Raw genomic sequence first — 14,270 nt, forward strand, 5'->3', positions numbered from 1 at the left:
GTTAATCTCTTTTATATGTGGAATCTTAAAACAAATGAACAACCACCCCCCCTACCCCCAATACACAAGCTTATAGATACAGAAAACGGATTGGTGGTTGCCGAAAGCAGTGGGTAGAAGAAATGGGTGAACAATGGTCAAAAAGATGAAAAGAAGAAATAGAAATGATGTACCTGAAAGAAAAAAGTTGGGCACATCTGTCAGAGAACAAGACAATGCAACAAGGAGGTAAGGAATGCTGGCTTTAGAGCCAGTGGAGACAACACCATCTCGCCTTAGTTCCTGCAGTGCTTAGAACCAGGCTTTGTACAAAACAAATCAGCAATCATCATTTATTCTTGGGTCAGTCACTCAACTTGCATTACAGAGCAAAGAAGGGTGGGAAGTGTCTGGGGGTGGAAAGGGTTAAACTTTCAAGACCCTTGGGTATGTTTACACACACACACACACACACACACTTTGCTGATCCTCTCTAAGGCCATGTTCATCAAGCATCTATGAAAGGAGAAAGAACACTAACTCTATTATTATCTTTTCTGGGGCCTATGTTCACATTGTTCCCTATGCCCCCTTTTTTCGAGGTAACTCCGTCCTTCAGGACAGAACCCGATTATCCAGCAAGTTTGCCCTGACCCTCTGATAGTGATAATTGCCTCCTCTGTTGCACCCACAGGCTTCTGCAGCACTCCCACCCAAGCACTTTAGCACACTGCATTATACCCTCCTGTCAACTTGTCCGCTCACCCTGCTGGTAAGCTCTTTAAGGACAGGGCTCATGGACATCCTGCTCTCCATGGGAATCCCAGGGACAGCACACTCTCTGGTACACACAGGCACTCAACAGATCGGTCCAATACAAGAATCAATCTTGCTAAGCCTTCATCTTCTCAGATATGAAACAATGTTCCACTTCCAAGACTGCTGTGAGGAGTAGAGAGAGTATGCCAGTACTCCAAAGTCCAGTACAGTTATTTCATAAATTACAGGTATTCTCACTGAGGGTGCTAATTAATTCAACCATTTATTACCAACCCAATGTGATGAAATTGAAACAACCAAATTCAGTGCAAGTGGCCAAACTGCCACGATCAATGGTTTATTAAAGACTTTCTGAGGGATCCATCTTCAGAGCTCATCTTCAGCTTCCAATAAAACCACTCAGGAGGAATACAGAGGAGAGGAATATTTGCTCTTGGTTTCATATAGCTCCATGTTCATTCGAGCCATTACCTGAAACCAAAAGTCTAATGGGAGGGAAGGCAGAGAAATGCTGTTCCCACAGAGAAGGGGTGAGGCAAGCTGATTTATGAGGCTAGATTCTAAAGGCGCTAAATACACACAGCCTGGCACTGCAACCCAGGGTGAGGAATGGGGGGGATGCCTTTCACAGCCAGGAAACATCAGAGATGAGTCAACACTAAGGTCAGTGGTGAGAAGCGGGTAAAATTCAGGTCCCTTCATTCTGGGCAGAACTCACAGGGATCCTGTCACTTGTCAACTGACCCAAGGTGCTCTTCGCATTTTTATCTTTGAATTCCTGCAATTCTGTGATGCAATTAACTCATCCCTTGGGAGAGCCACAAATAGAGCATTACTCCATGGAGACCCACCAAGAATTCCCATCCATCATTCTCACCAATCAGTACATTTTTTCAAAGTTACAACAGAGGCCTATGATCATCATAGAAAGGTTTAAATACTTAAAACGTGTAAGATACCTTTGGTATTTTCTCCATGTTCTTAATTTATAAATACTATTTCTTGAATTTTAAGTTCAGCATGATCTATTGATTTCTACTACGGCACACGCTTCCTATGCTACAAACGCAGAGACTTTGATCTGTCCTTCATTTTCCAATATAGTCCTAAGTTAAGTTAGACCATATTTTGTGTTCATAGCTATATCCTGCATACTGGAACACATTCTTTTTTCCTGCACATTTTTTTTGTTTTTCCAGGAGTTAACAATTATCTATCAATAAATTCATACCAAATTCCAGCCAACTTTTAACGTTTCCTCTCAAAATGTCCAGATGCATCAGCTAATGGCATATTCATCATCCTTGGGAAATCCCCCAGGAAGTTCTCTCTCTGGACCACTCTAAGCTAATGGCTCTCCAGACCTCTTGCACAGCTTCCATCTTGAGATCTTCCTGGCTGATCACCCGGAAGACCCCTTCCCCTCTCATCAGCAACATCTTCCTCTTTCTTCTTTACTCTCATGCTTTGATGGGACATCTCTTCCAGTAGTTTCCTATGGTGCAATTTTTGAGACATCTCATACTGAATTCATCTACCTTCAATCTTGTCTTCATCCTATCCTCCATCTTGTTTGGTTGATAATAAACTTCCTGGTTAAAAATTTCTTGTTAGAATTTTGAAGGCACAGCTGTGTTATATCCTAGCTTCCTGAAATCTCACATTCGTATACTGCTGTGAGTCCATTTATATTGTGAGAAATTGGTGGATTCTTAATGATGGAACTATACGTTTTTCAGTTCTGGGAGATTTTATTGAAATAATGTATTCTTTTTCTCAGGAGCTCCAATTATGTGGACATTACCCTCTTGAGCTCTTTAATTTTTTTCCTTTCCTACTTTCATCTCGTTCCCTTTTCTTATTCTACTTTCTAGGAAAATTATCTCCTACAGATTTTTTGATTTCTGTTCCATGTTTTCAATTCTCAAGAGCTCTTATTTTCTGCATATCATTTGCATGACATTCTGGTTTTACTGTGGGACTACATTATCTCCTTATCTCCTTTTCTAAGGATATTAACAACAGGACTTTTCTGTTCAGCTTTCTTTTCTCAGTATAGTCTCCGATTGTTCCAAGTTTCTTTCATTCTTGTTTGTTCTAACTTCTTTCCTGTTAAGAGGCTTCTCAGAGATATCAAGCAATCCTTAGATTTCTGCCCATAGTTAACAATGGAGAATTAAAAATTGACTGGAATCTCCGAAAATGAGAGGGGCTTGTCATCTGGAGCTTCACTATAGAGTGAAGTGGCTTGTCCACTTACTTGAGGAATTTTCAGGGCAAGTATTTTAAGATATTTTCTTGGGGAACTTCCCTGGTAGTCCAGTGGCTAAAGACTCCGTGCTCCCAATACAGGGGGCCAGGTTCAATCCCTGGTCAGGGAACTAGTTCCCTTATGCCGCAATTAGAACCTGGCACAGCCAAATACATAAATAACTTTTTTTTAAGATATTTTCTTTGGCTGGTCTGTTTCCCTGACCCTTGCTTCAAGGTAAAGGTCTTACTACCACAGTCCTAGGAGACAAGTAGGTGAACAGCGTTGTGTGGATCAAACAGACTACATGTATGCTTAATTAACATGGAAGAGTAATATGTTCAGTTACCTGATACCTACAGTGAAGCCCTACCCTCAGCAGTGGCTGGTGTCTTCACACGCAGAGGCGCTCTGGTTTATTCTCCCGCTTCAGAAGTCTCCAGACACTTTCCATAGTAGAGGAAGATTAGTCACCAAACTATATGGAATGGGAGAGGGCACTGGAGGTCTTAACATCTTCCAAAGGGACTTGCCACCAACTTCCAGGCTTTGAGGGAATTATATAATATAAATCAGATTGGTTCTCAGCTTTCCCTCCTACTGGTTTAGGGTCCAATTTTTCTCATCCACTTTCCAGCTTGCAAAAACCTATTGCTCACATGAAAAGATAGATGCCCAACACTATTAGGGAAATGCAAATCAAAACCATAATGAGATACCACTTCACATCTACTAGGACAGCTGTAATTTTTTTAATGTATAAAATAACAAGGACTGGTGAGGATGTAGAGAAATTAGAATCCTCATACATTGCTTGGGAGAATATAAAATAGTGCATCATTTAAATAGTTGGGCATTTCTTCAATAAATTAAACATGAAATTACCATATGACCCCTCCCCTCAATTCCACTCCTAGGTATACATTCAAAAAATTGAAAACAAGTGTTTCAACAAAAATGTGTATAAAAAAGTGCACAGAGGCATTATTCATAATAGCTAAAATAAAGAAACAACCCAAATACTCATCATCTGATAAACATAAAAACAAAATGTGGTATTTTCAAATAATGAAATATTATTTAGTCACACAAAGGAATGAAGTACTGACATGCTGCAACATGGATGATCCTTAAAAACATTATTCTAAGTAGAAAAAGCTGTACACAAGAGGTCACATATTGTATGACTCCAGAATAGATATTTCACAAAGACAAAGCAAATTAGTGGGAACAGGGGCTGGGGCGAGGAAGAATGGAATTGACACACGATGTTTAATGGGCAGGGGATTTTCTTTGAGGTTGATGAAAATATTTTGGAACCAGATCCCTTGGTGGCTTAGACAATAAAGAATCTGCCTGCAATGTAGGAGATCCAGGTTCAATCCCTGGGTCAGGAAGATCCCCTGGAGAAGGGAATGGCTACCAACTCCAGTACTGCCCAAAGAATTCCATTGACATAGGAACCTGGTAGGCTACAGTCGACAGGTTACAAAGAGTCAGACACGACTAAACAACTTTCACTTTCAGACACAGGTGGTAGTTATATAACATTGTGAATGTACTCAGTTCAGTCGCTCAGTCTTGTCCAACTCTTTGCAACCCCATGAATCACAGCACGCCAGGCTTCCCTGTCCATCATCAACTCCCAGAGTTTATCTAACTCATGTCCATCGAGTCGGTGATGCCATCCAGCCATCTCATCCTCTGTTGTCCCCTCCTGCTCCTGCCCCCAATCCCTCCCAGCATCAGGGTCTTTTCCAATGAGTCAACTCTTCGCATGAGGTGGCCAGAGTATTAGAGTTTCAGCTTTAGCATCCATCCTTCCAATGAACACCCAATGATCTCCTTTAGAATGGACTGGTTGGATTTCCTTGCAGTCCAAGGGACTCTCAATAGTCTTCTCCAACACCACTAAATGCCATTAAATTGTATACTGAAAAGTTATTTAAATGGTAATTTTTCTGTTGTATATATTTTAACCACAAATTTTAAAAATCTTTTGCTGGTGCCTCGACTCTTATAATCTCCATATTCTATGAGTCAATGCCTTTTACTCTTTTATGGGGCTTCAGTGGGAAACAAAAGATTCATGGGTTCCATCTGCCAGTCTCACCCAAAAGTTTACACACAATTTAAAATTTGAAATCAAGTATTTACCAAGGTAAAACTTGGCAAATACATACCATTATACAGCTGTACCCTACCATCAAGGAGTTTACAGTCAAGTTGGGATGTTTTTTAATGGTAATAATAATGAAAGAAAACCACAGTATGCAATAAATTGTTGTGGCTAGAACAGTTTAAATAGCATGCCATGAAGATCAAAGGAAAGAGCTGTATCCAGGGATATTTTGAAAGGCTTTGCAATAATCACTTAGTTGGAACCAGGTAAGAAATAACCTAAAAGAGATTTCTCCTGCTAAGTTGGTTCAGAAATGAGGTAAGCACAGGAAAACACAAATATATTTAGGGTATAGTCAAGAGACAAGCTGAGCCAGTCTTTAATGAATTTTTTATAGAGGGAAAAAAGCAGCCTGGGTCAGATCAGGAAGACCTTATTTGCTTATCTGACCTTTCCTTTAAAAAAAAAAAAAAGGCTTCCACATATAATTATCTCAATCCTGGTGTCATCACATCAGGTTAAACTGCTTGCATTGGCCAACCCATTCAAAACCTTCCATACTGGACTTAATCACAGGCATTTCCATTTTCAGCTCCAGATGATAAACCGCCATCATAAAATGCATATCCAATGTGCTAGAGAATTTAGTACCACTGGCATGACAGGCCTGGGCTCACGTACCTGCCCAAACTTCCACACAAAAAGCACATGTGAACCACACTTAACCTCTCATCCATCATTTTAACTCATCCCTGCAAGTAGAAGCAAATAACTGCTGACTGTACCCAAAATGATCTCTCAAAGCTGAAAATGCTCTCCCCTTCCCAACTAAACAGGGCCATCAGAGAATCAGAGTGTAGCTGCTGCAAAGGCATGGGTGGTCAAGATTTGTCAATGGCCTGGGAGAGATGGTAAAATTATCATCCAAACCTCTGTATCCAGTGTTGGGCTTCCCAACTACAAAAGCTAATAAACTCTCACTATGGCTTTCATGAACTTCCCAGGCGGTGCTAGTAGTAAAGAAACTGACTGCCAATGAAGGAGATGCAAGACACTGGGTCAGGAAGATCCCCTGGAGGAGGAAGTGGCAACCCACTCCAGAATTCTTGCCTGGGAAATCTCATGCACAGAGGAGTCTGTCAGGCTATATACAGTCCACGGGGTCTCAAAGAGTCAGCTGCAACTGAGCACACACCCACAGCTTTCATAAATTTATACTGAATCTTTGTCACTTACACATAAAAGGGTCCTGACTGATACATATCCCCACAAAGCTCCAACACCATTGGGCTCAGTCATCTTATACTTAATAGCTCCTTCAAAGTCTAGATCCCATGAAATCAGCTAGTGTGAAAGTTCCTGGGACGCCTTTGTGTCTTCTCACATTAACTCGTACATCTCAAGTATTCAACAAATGTTGGATGAATGGACAGAATGAAATTAAGACTGAAAAAATAAAAAATATGAAAGTTTCTGCTTAATTTCTTGTCTCTTTACCTTTTTTCTTTTAACTTCAAGTTCTCTGTTCTGATATATTGAAGTAAAGTTTCCAATAGGTCTTCATCTGATGACTACAGGGGCCACAGTTATAAGGGAGAAGTCATCTACACAGAGAATTTCATAAAGGTCATCTGTATCAACTACCCAGTTCCTAATCCAGTGATCCTGAGAGAGGAACAAACAAGAAGGCAGCGACTAATATTTTGAAAGTATATCAGGCATCATAAGTATTTTATAGACATTCTCTCACACAATCATCACCAGAGTCATCAATCACAGATATCTGATCACCATTATACGATGAGGAACCCAAAGAGAAGCTGAAAATATTACCCAAGATTATACAATTAGATAAAGAATAGATTCAAACTTGGATATTTCTGCCTCCTCAATCCACTGCATCTAAGGCATGGATAAATGTCTTGTGATACAAATCAGCTTCCCAGGTGGGGCTAGTGGTAAAGAATCTACCTGCCCATGCAGGAGACACAAGAGACATGGGTTCAACCCCTGGGTCAGGAAGACCCCCTCTGGAGTAGGAAATGGCACCCCACTCCAGTGTTCTTGCCTGGAAAATTCCTTGGGCCAAGGAGTCTAGCAGGCTACAGTCCACGGGGCCGCAAATAGTAGGAGACAACTCACATATGCACAAACTCACATATACAACCGGAGGACCCCCCCAAATACCGATTTCTATAATAATGTCTCTCCCCAAGTTTAGAAATTCTGTTAAGAATTCATCCTTTAGGTTGCTATGTCCCAGACTCATTTATAATATTATTCATAACTTACATTTGCATAAACTCTTCATTACTCACACATCACAGAAACTGGACTGAGAGGGCCAAGTGGGAATTATTCCTGGAGTGACAACACATCCCAGCCTGGGGAGGTCTCTGCTTATGTCAGTTTTCCCAGTATAATTTCTGATAGCACCCTCTTTTATTTTCAAAAGAGTCCCAGTTTGGACGATATATTATATGGTCACTCTGGTTCCTGCCCACCACACATAGAGGTGGAGGGGCGTCCCCATAGCACAGTTCCTGCATAGCTCCCAGCTACGTGTGTTTCAACTGAGTGCAACTGAGTCCCCCTGCTTCCCATTTCAGATGAAATTAAGCGACAAGATTACAACAGCTCATGCAGAGGCCCCTGGACAGCAGAACTGGGCACCCGTTTGTTGTTCAAGCGTTTTTCTCCTTCAGTAATTACTGGCTGCTCAGCAAACTTAGCACCGACACCCACATCAGCCACCATGTAATTATGGGAAGACTTGAAAGAAGGACGCCCTCAGCGTGACACAGCCTTTCCCAGGACACATGTGCACACACGTTCACGAGCCTGTTCTCACAAGCTCTCTACCCAGGGAGGGCCAATAATAGCAGCAACAGCTTTACATGTAGACAGCACCTTACAGTTTACGAGGCTCTTTTACCCATGTCACTCTATTTCCTTTCCAATACGCTCATGATGAGGGAGGGCAAGTGGTCTACGTTCCAGGTTACAAGTGGTGAAACTAAAGTTCAAGGAGAAGTACCTGCCCAAGGTCATGCTACTGCAGGAGGGAAAACTGGGGCAAGAACGCATGTCTTCGGACTGATGCTTACATGTCCCTTCCACCAGCCACATGCATCCAAGCACCGGTGCTGAGCCCACAGTCGCCCTCCAGCCTTAACTCTGAACAACACTTGCAGAGGCTGAGTTCAGCTGCCTTTGTGTCCTCCTTGTCCCAGAGCTTCAGCCTTCCCTCCACCCTTCCATGTGCCCCTTTTTTAGTGTCATTTCAATTCAGTTTGAGTTTAGCAAATGACTCTGATCAGCCCCAAAGTAATTAAACCTGGCTTCAGCCCCCACAGTGCTAACAACTCCAAGGTATAGGAGATGCAAGAGGGTCTGGTGCCTTGGACTGCGAGTACCCATGTCTCCTCTGCCACCCACAGACAATATGCCTCACTCTCTTTGTGTTTCAGTTTCCTTTTTTCTAAACAAAGGAAGGTGAACTAAATTAAAGTTGCAATCTGGTGACTGCACCCACTTCCCCAGACGTCTAGAACTGGCCAACAAAGCATTTTTATGTCGCTCCATAAATCCCTGTACATTACCCCTCCACTCCTAATTCTACATGAAGCTGCTCTGCTCTTTCATGTTCTCGGCATGGAGCTTTTCAATTTGTAACCTCTAAACCAGATGACCTCCAAGGGCCTCCCAGTCTACATCCTGTGTTTGAGAGACAGCAGACTCTGAAGCCAGACTACAGCTTACTAGCTGTGTGACTTCAACTGAGTTATTAACGGCTTCTGCCCCAAAGTCCCCATCTGCTGAGAATAACCACAGTACCTACTTCAGAGCAATGTTAAGAGGATTCAGTAAGTTAATCCACGTAGTGTATGAACTGATGCCTGTCATTAGCAATTACTAATATACTCATTAGCAATTGCTTCCTATTACTGCCACTGCTGCCATCAAGGAAGAGTTAACAGTGCAACAAATACTCTGGTATTGCAGCAATTCTGGCCTCACTGGACAGTCAAGTAGTCCCTCTGCTTCTACCTTCTGAAAGTGACTGTAAAGTAGTATTCAATGTTCCTCCCTTAAATGTTTGGTAGAATTCACCAGAGACCCATCTGGTCTTGGTGCTTTCTCTTTGCTAAGGTTATTAATTATTAATTTTTTTAATAGCTATAGACCTCTTCAGATTATTCATCTCCTCTTATGTGACTTCTGGCAGATTACCTTTCAAAAAAATTGGTCCAAGTTTCACACAGATTATCAAATTTGTGAGCACAGATTTGTTCATAGTATTTTTTATTATCTTTTTAAAATCCAGGAGATCTGTACAAATGTTCCCTCTTTCATTTCTGGTATTGATAATTTAATATTAAATTAATATTCAATAATTTATTAAATATTGTTATTTATATTTTGCTTATTATGACTAGAAGGCATATAGATTTTATTGATCTTTCCAAAGAAAAGACTTTTGGCTTCACTGATTTTCTTTACCAATTTCCTATTTTCAATTTCATTTATTTCTAATCTAATTTTTATTCTTTTCTCTTTACTTTAAATTTGCTCTTCTTTTTCAAGTTTCCCAAGGTAAAACTTAGACAACTGATTTAATATCTTTCTAATAAATGCATTCACTGCTATAAATTTCCCTCTAAGTACTGCTTTTGCTGCATCCCACAAATTTTGATAAGCTATATCTATTCAAAACGTCATTTAAAACTTTTTTGTTAGCTTCCTCTTTTCCTCTTTAGAAACTTGTTTATTTCCAAGTACTTTGGAGTCTTTCAGCTATCTCTGTCACTGACTTCTAGTTTAATTCTCAATGGTCTAAGAGCAGACATGACACGAGTACTATTATTCAGAACATGTTCAGTTCAGTTCAGTCGCTCAGTCGTGTCCAACTCTCTGCAACCCCATGAATCACAGCACGCCAGGCCTCCCTGTCCATCACCAACTCCCGGAGTTCACTCAGACTCACGAACATCGAGTCAGTGATGCCATCCAGCCATCTCATCCTGGGTCATCCCCTTCTTCTCCTGCCCCCAATCCCTCCCAGCATCAGAGTCTTTTCCTTTTTTTTTTTCCTAATTATATACACAAGATATATTTATACCATAAATATTTCAACACATTCCACTTTCTACGATGAGTTCAATCTTCACAAAAGTAGGATGAACAGCACCTATTTCCACTAGGATCCATCGCATTGCACAAAGTGACAGTGAGCGTGAAAATCTTAATGATGACCACCAGAAAGAAGGTCAGCACGGTTGATATCACAGATTTTTCAGTGTTCCAATACAAGTTCTACCCAAATCCATAAGGAAAGACGTACGCATAGGAAACTACACATTGAAAGCAAGTCTACTGAGATAAATATTGGACATCAATTGTATGAATCTTTAAGGCATAACTGCAGACATTCTTCAGACATTCTTCAAATTCATAGAATGACAACAAAGTATGGCTACGTACAATCCATTCGGTTTCATAAACCACTCATGAATAACCTCACAAGCCATTGAAAACCAGGTAACAATTTCAAATAGCTTTGATCTACAAACAAGGCTGTAAGACAGAAAGTTAAAATCGAAATACATGAAGTAAATCCTCAATCGATATGAAAACATCCCATGGTAGTGAAGTCAATTAACATTAGTTATTAGGGCTTTCATGCACAGACTCATCTCCGATCGATGTGATCTCAATTCATATTTGGCAAAAAATACGAAAGCTGATCTTAGCAGTCATATTTTTTCTTTGTACCCCTAAAATGAACATGAAAAACTAAATTAAACCTGGAGGCTCACATTTCCCAATCGGTATACAAAGCAACAGCATGTCAAACTTTCTAATTCACATATGCATTTAAATGAAATTGGATGAAATACCCCTAAATAAACACATACTGCTATGCCCAATGTTTCACAAGGCAGAAAACACTCAATGAATGAAACTGAGAGGGTAACAGCCAGGAAGGCCAGGGGTCTCCAAAGGGAGGAGACGGGGTGCAAGTGTCAGACAGTTGTTATCTGTCACTTCCGAGGCAGGAGGAAACAAGCTGTTCTCTTCTTTCCCCTTCTCGATACAAATTTAAAAAGAGGTTTTCTCTTACAATTCTGTGTTGCTATAATGACACCTGGTTCCACCTGAACTTCACTTTTCTCATACTTTGAGCTGACCAAGGCATTTTTCTTATGGAAAGGTTTGCCTTAAGCTATGTGAATGTACTATGTATTTACCCTAGACTCTATCTTCAAGTAGGTTCTGCCTAAAGGCTCAGAACTGACTTGACAAACCAATATGCTTTACTCATACATGGTTCTCCTGATCTATGTGAATGAAGCTATCTATTTGCTCATATCAATCGTTTTATGGCCCAGGATGACTCACCTGGTGCCACGGTCATCTCCATATGTCTTGTGGGTGAGGGGTCTGCTGCCATTCCTTTCTCTAATGAGTAGACTGCTAGTAGCTAGATAACATCCAGCTAAAGATGAGTAGGGGGCACTCTTTCTGCCCCCTTCTGATGTCTATGTCAGAAGCTTTCTCTCTTTTATACTTTAATAAAACGTTGCGACACAAAAGCTCTGAGTGATCAAGCCTCATCACTGGCCCCGGGTTGAATTCTTCCTCTAAGGAGCCCAAGAATTCAAGCATCTTTCATGGTTAGACAACAACCTTTCCAAACAATGGTCTTTTCAAAACAAGATGATAAGTGATGAGTATGCAGATGTCTACGAATGAAATGGGACCCATATGTCAAACCACATAAAAATATATCTTCCCTCAACATACATATAACACAATCAGGCCTTCATATGCATCGATTCGCCAACTATCAAGTCATACAAATATGGACGTAAAATATCACAATACATTCCAAAGTTGAAAAGTGATGGATATTGACTTTGGCCCGCTGGTGCTTCTTTTTATGTCATCTCCATTATATTAGCTATGACAATGAATCATGTGCTGTGCTAAGTCACTTACATTGTGTCCAACTCTTTGGGATCATATGGACTAGGCCCCACCAGGCTCCTCTCTCCATGAGATTCTCTAGGCAAGGATACTGGAGTGGATTGCCATGCTCTCCCTCAGGAGATCTTCCTGCCCCAGGGATCGAATCCATATCTCCTATATCTCCTGCATGGGTATGTTCCGCATGTTCTTTACCACTAGAACCACCTGGGAAGCCCCAAGACACATGAACATCAGTGGATTTGGGGATCCACAGGGCATATACAGAACCATTCCTCCAACAAAACTGAAGAATGACTTTAAAATCTCAAACAAAACATGAGTATATGTGTTCACAAACTTCACGGAGCAAGGGTTTCTTCGATCTGAAAACTGGCATCGATGAAGGACTGTGTGAAGAATGCTTCAAAGTCTGTTTGGCAAACACAGCCTAAGTTGGCTATATTTAGTCCTCAGATGAATGGAATGTCATGAGTATTGGTCATTTCAAATAAGTAGCATGTGAAGCTGTTTATACTTATTGGGATGCGTGGTATGCCACATTCACACATTTCAGTAGCATTGGTGCCAAAATGATACATTTCTCAGGGGAAGCTTCTACATGGACTCTTGGGATCAGAGCTCTAACTCATACACACATATTTTTCCTTTTAAAATGATCCTGCATGATAAGCAAATAAAACACTGGATGAACACCTAGACGGTGAGCTCTGTACTAAATGATTTTAAAGCCAGTAGATGGAATGAGCTGATGAGGAAGACTACAAACGAGTCATCTTCTTCAACTTGGTCAAACTGCTCATAGTCATACAAGTGAATGAAAAATTGAGCCTGTTGTCATTCAATCCAGACGAAGTTCAAGGGAAGCTGCGATGTTCACTGCCCTTGAAGGAGTCCACGTGGAATGAAGAAGTACTGTGGGAAGTCTATTAGTAACCACCATGTCTTGGGTCCTCTGGATGACCTACTCCCAGGATCCACTTCGCTGGAATCCATCTCGGCTGAGTGATGCGTGTGCCCCCAAGAAGGATCCCAATTCAGAATGCCGATGCAGGGAACACGGGTTCAATTCCTGTGTAGAAGATTCCACACGCCCAGGGGCAACGAAGCCCTTCAACAACTCTTGAAGTTTGCATGCTCCAGAGCCCAAGTTCTGTGGTCCACAGCCCTCCGCTCTGCTCGCTGGATGCCGATCGACAGGGACCCAGGAGCCCACGAAACGAGCATTCCCAGCTGCAATGGCGAGCCCTGAGAGCACAACCGGGAACCCCTGGCCCCGACGCGCCGCCATGTTCCAGAGTCTTTTCCAATGAGTCAACTCTTCGCATGAGATGGCCAAAGAACTGGAGTTTCAGCTTTAGCATCATTCCTTCCAAAGAAATCCCAGGGTTGATCTCCTTCAGAATGGACTGGTTGGATCTCCTTGTAGTCCAAGGGACTCTCAAGAGTCTTCTCCAACACCACAGTTCAAAAGCATCAATTCTTCAGCACTCAGCTTTCTTCATAGTCCAACTCTCACATCCATACATGACCACAGGAAAAATCATAGCCTTGACTAGACAGACCTTAGTCGGCAAAGTCATGTCTCTGCTTTTGAATATGCTGTCTAGGTTGGTCATAACTTTTCTTCCAAGGAGTAAGCGTCTTTTAATTTCATGGCTGCAGTCACCATCTGCAGTGATTTTGGAGCCCAAAAAAATAAAGTCTGACACTGTTTCCACTGTTTCCCCTCTATTTCCCATGAAGTGATGGGACCAGATGCCATGATCTTAGTTTTCTGAATGTTGAGCTTTAAGCCAGCTTTTTCACTCTCCACTTTCACTTTCATCAAGAGGCTTTTTAGTTCCTCTTTACTTTTTTGGAGACGGAAATGGCAACCCACTCGAGTGTTCTTGCCTGGAGAGTCCCAGGTACAGGGGAGCCTAGTGGGCTGCCGTCTATGGGGTCACACAGAGTCGGACACGACTGAGGCGACTTAGCAGCTTAGCAAGGTGTGTTTTATGGCCAAGAATGTCATCTGTCTTGGTGAATGTTCCATGTCAACTTAATGTGTATTCTGCTGATGTTGGATTAAGTAGTCTACAGACCTTTATTCTATTACACCCAGTTGATTGTTGGCATTGTTGGGTTCGACTATGTCCTTCCACA

At 41.5% G+C, this 14,270-nt stretch overlaps 1 protein-coding gene across 2 annotated transcripts in view; it reads right to left on the reverse strand.

The window, feature by feature from the left end:
* The window catches only part of LRMDA (leucine rich melanocyte differentiation associated), a 1,204,472-nt gene that overhangs the window by 1,101,809 nt on the left and 88,393 nt on the right, over positions 1 to 14,270 (reverse strand). The window lies entirely within an intron of this gene.

This window comes from Capricornis sumatraensis, chromosome 10, assembly GCF_032405125.1.
Source record: "Capricornis sumatraensis isolate serow.1 chromosome 10, serow.2, whole genome shotgun sequence".
NCBI classification, from domain to species: domain Eukaryota; kingdom Metazoa; phylum Chordata; class Mammalia; order Artiodactyla; family Bovidae; genus Capricornis; species Capricornis sumatraensis.